This window comes from Nyctereutes procyonoides, unplaced genomic scaffold (assembly GCF_905146905.1).
Source record: "Nyctereutes procyonoides isolate TBG_1078 unplaced genomic scaffold, NYPRO_anot_genome, whole genome shotgun sequence".
In the NCBI taxonomy this organism is placed as follows: domain Eukaryota; kingdom Metazoa; phylum Chordata; class Mammalia; order Carnivora; family Canidae; genus Nyctereutes; species Nyctereutes procyonoides.
The window spans coordinates 66,000,663-66,004,219 of record NW_026575052.1 but is presented as its reverse complement, the minus strand read 5'-3'; the positions used below and the strand labels follow the sequence as shown (position 1 = coordinate 66,004,219).

At 42.1% G+C, this 3,557-nt stretch overlaps 1 pseudogene; it reads left to right on the top strand.

The window, feature by feature from the left end:
- Positions 1-268: 268 nt before the first annotated feature.
- Positions 269-793, top strand: LOC129514126 (S-phase kinase-associated protein 1-like; annotated as a pseudogene).
- The last annotated feature ends 2,764 nt before the right edge of the window (positions 794-3,557 follow it).

The following is a 3,557-nucleotide window of genomic DNA, read 5'->3' as shown; positions in this document are numbered from 1 at the left end:
CCAGTGAAACTGCCAGGTTGCCATTCTGTCATCCCATGATAAAACTTACTAGTAATGAACACCCTCCATGCACACAGAGTTTATCATCCACTCTTTAATGTTTTTTTTTTCTTAAATTAAAATGGACACCTAAAGTTCAAAAGCATTCGAGGAAAGCCTAAACACAGAATAGAAAGACCTAACAAGGTAGAAGCCTTGTTCTCTGTGTCTCTTCCCTGGTCGGCAAGTCTGCTCTGCTCTTGTCAGCCTCCAGCCCACCATTGGCTTGAGACAGAGCACCATGCCTTCAATTAAGTTGCAGAGTTCTGATGGAGAGATATTTGAAGTTGATATTGAAATTGCCAAACCGTCTGTGACTATCAAGATCATGTTGGAAGATTTGGAAATGAATGATGAAGGAGACGATGACCCAGTTCCTTTACCGAATGTTAACGCAGCAATATTAAAAAAGGTCATTCAGTGGTACACCCACCACAAGGATGACTCCCCTCCTCCTGAGGATGATGAGAACAAAGAATAGGGAGCAGATGATATTCCTGTTTGGGACCAAGAATTCCTGAAAGTTGACCAAGGAACACTTTTTGAACTTATTCTGGCTGCGAACTACTTAGACATCAAAGGTTTGCTTGATGTTACATGCAAGACCGTTGCCAATATGATCAAGGGGAAAACTCCTGAGGAGATCCGTAAGAACTTCAATATCAAAAATGACTTTACTGAAGAAGAGGAAGCCCAGGTACACAAAGAGAAGATGCCTTCCCCACTCTGGGGCAGGGAAGGAAGGTCTTTGTAAAATGCAGACTCAGTGAGTCCCAGAATGAACCTGAGATTTTTGCATTTCTGGCAAGCTCGTGGGTGACACCTATGCTGGGTCCCTGGACCATGCTCTGAGTAAGCAGCAAGGCTCCAGTCCATCTCAGATCTTCCCTGCACCCATCATCAATGACTAAACCACTTGAGAGTGAGGCCGTGGTGCAGCAGTGGGTGGCAGATGCCCCTCAGATCTCATTGTATCCAAATCTAAACTCAAGGTCTTGTCTCCAAAACCTCATTCCCCGATTATTCTCTCTTATTCAATTATCAACACTTCTATCCTTCCAATTTCTCATCAAGGAACCTGAACTTCAACCCTACCCCCTTAACTGCCCGAACACTTCTTGGGTAGATCCCATTTCCCGAATATTTCTCTCAGTTTCCTGCTCTCTCTCTCTCCCAGTGCCTTCACCGGGGCCTTCCCAGGTCACATATCTTTCACTGTACTCCAGCCTCCTCGCTAACTCTGCATCTGAGACTTGGCTCCACAGGAATGCTTGTTCAACACAAACGTGACCATGTTAATCTCTTGCCTAGAATGCTTTTATAATTCTCCATTATTTAAAATAAAACCTAAGCTCATAAAATGACATTTCGACGTCCTTCTTGATCTGACTTGCCTATTTTAGAAATTTCATCTCCCAGGAATGCACACAGCTTTGGCCATGTTAACTTCTTTTCTAACTGGAAAACTTTTTGTGCACCATTTCCTGTGTCTGAACTTCCCAATCTGGCTACTTTGCCTGGAGAACCATTCATTCTGTATGACTCAGAGGGTCTCTAGGGAAGCCTGCCTTGCTCTTCCCAGGCAGAGTTAATTCTATTCTCTGTTGGGATTTTCCCTTTTTCCTTTATTTTCTGTTTTTCCCTTTTGTCCTAATCAGTGTTCTGACTCTTGTGATCCCTTCTTAACCAGCAATTTTCCTCATGTGAAATTCTAGTATAATGCGATTTCCTTCCATGTACATCTTTGTGGGTTTTTTTTTTACATTTTTAAATTTAAATTCAATTTGTCAACATATAGTATAACACCCAGTGCTCATCCCATCAAATGCCCTCCTCAGTGCCAGTCACCTAGTTACCCATTCCCCCACCCACTTCCCCTTCCACAACCCTTTGTTTATTTCCCAGATTTAGGACTCCCTCATGGTTTGTCTCCCTCTCTAATTTTTCCCACTCAGTCCCGCTCCTTTCCCTTATAATCTCTTTCACTATTTCTTATATTCCACGTATGAGTGAAACCATATGATGATTGTCCTCCAATTGACTTATATCACTCAGCATAATACCCTCCAGTTCCATCCATGTGGAAGCAAATGAAGCAAATGGTGGGTATTCATCTTTTCTGAGGCCTGAGTAATATTCCATGGTGTATATGTATATGTGTGTGTATATATATATATATATATATATATATATATATATATATATATATATACCACATCTTCTCTATTTATTCATCTGCTGAAGGACATTGTGGTTCTCTCCCCAGTTTGGCTATTGTGGACATTGTTTCTTTGAACATTGGGGTGCAGGTGTCCTGGCGTTTCACTACATCTGTATCTTTGGGGGTGCAATTGCTGGGTCATAGGGTAACTCTATTTTTAACTTCTTGAGGAACCTTCACTCTGTTTTCCAGAGTGACTGCACCAGCTTGTGTTCCTACCAACAGTGCAAGAGGATTTCCCTTTCTCCACATCCTCTCCAACATTTGTTGTTTCCTCTCTTGTTACTTTTTGCCATTCTCACTAGTGTGAGGTGGTACCATGCACATCTTTGATGACCATAGGATTTTCATTTGTGCATTGTTTTGGGAATTATGAAGACAGGTGGGGACTGATGATTCAGAATAGAAAAAGGAGGTGAAGTAGATGGCACAGAAGGAGCAGAGGTTGTACGAAGACATCTTGGAGAAGTTAAGGGAGGAAGAAAGGAATAGACAGTTCTGATTCTTACAACTGCATTCTTGTAGTTTTGTAAGGGAAGAAGGAGGGAGAGAAGGGAGCAGAGACCTCTGTAAGCATTGCTGTGGAGCCAGGGCGGAGGGAAGTGAGACCACAAGGCAGGACTTGGAGCAGAAGTCATGAGTTGTTGATTAGCAGCGTGCTGACACACAGATGGAGAGAGAGATACAACCTTGATTCCATATTCCTCCCTTGAAGTCCCCAGTGAATGTCTCTATTCTGGAATCCTCTTCCAAAAGAAGAGAGATGAGAACCCACTGATTTTCCTTGTACCCAAGATTTTAAAAATCAACTTCTATCATTTCTTGCCTTAATAAACCCAAACCCAAGTGGTGGGAGAGGAAGGATATGTATTATTATTTTTATTCACATGGTAATAACAGTATCTATTCAGTGGACATGTATGTGCCAGAGACCAAATGTGCTAAACTAAACACCTTAAGGGCTGTTTTTATCTTTCTGAGGATGAAGAAACAGAACCACATAGTTAGGAAGTGATGGAGCTGGAGTTTGAACTCAGATAGGTGAGCTTCAGACCCCATGTTCATCACCCTTCATCCATGTGGTGTCCCCTAGACACACCTTGGAAGGGAAAAATCTACAATGTATTTCATTTGCATTCCTATCATTTTGTACCATAAAGGGCTAATATGTAAAGGGCACAAGCAGGGTATTTGTGGAATGTATTCTGGATTAGGGAGGAAATGGGAGTTTTGTTAATCAATGAAGGACAGGGTTTCAGGTCAGATCGGTAGAAGGTTTACCTTGGGGGAGGGAAGA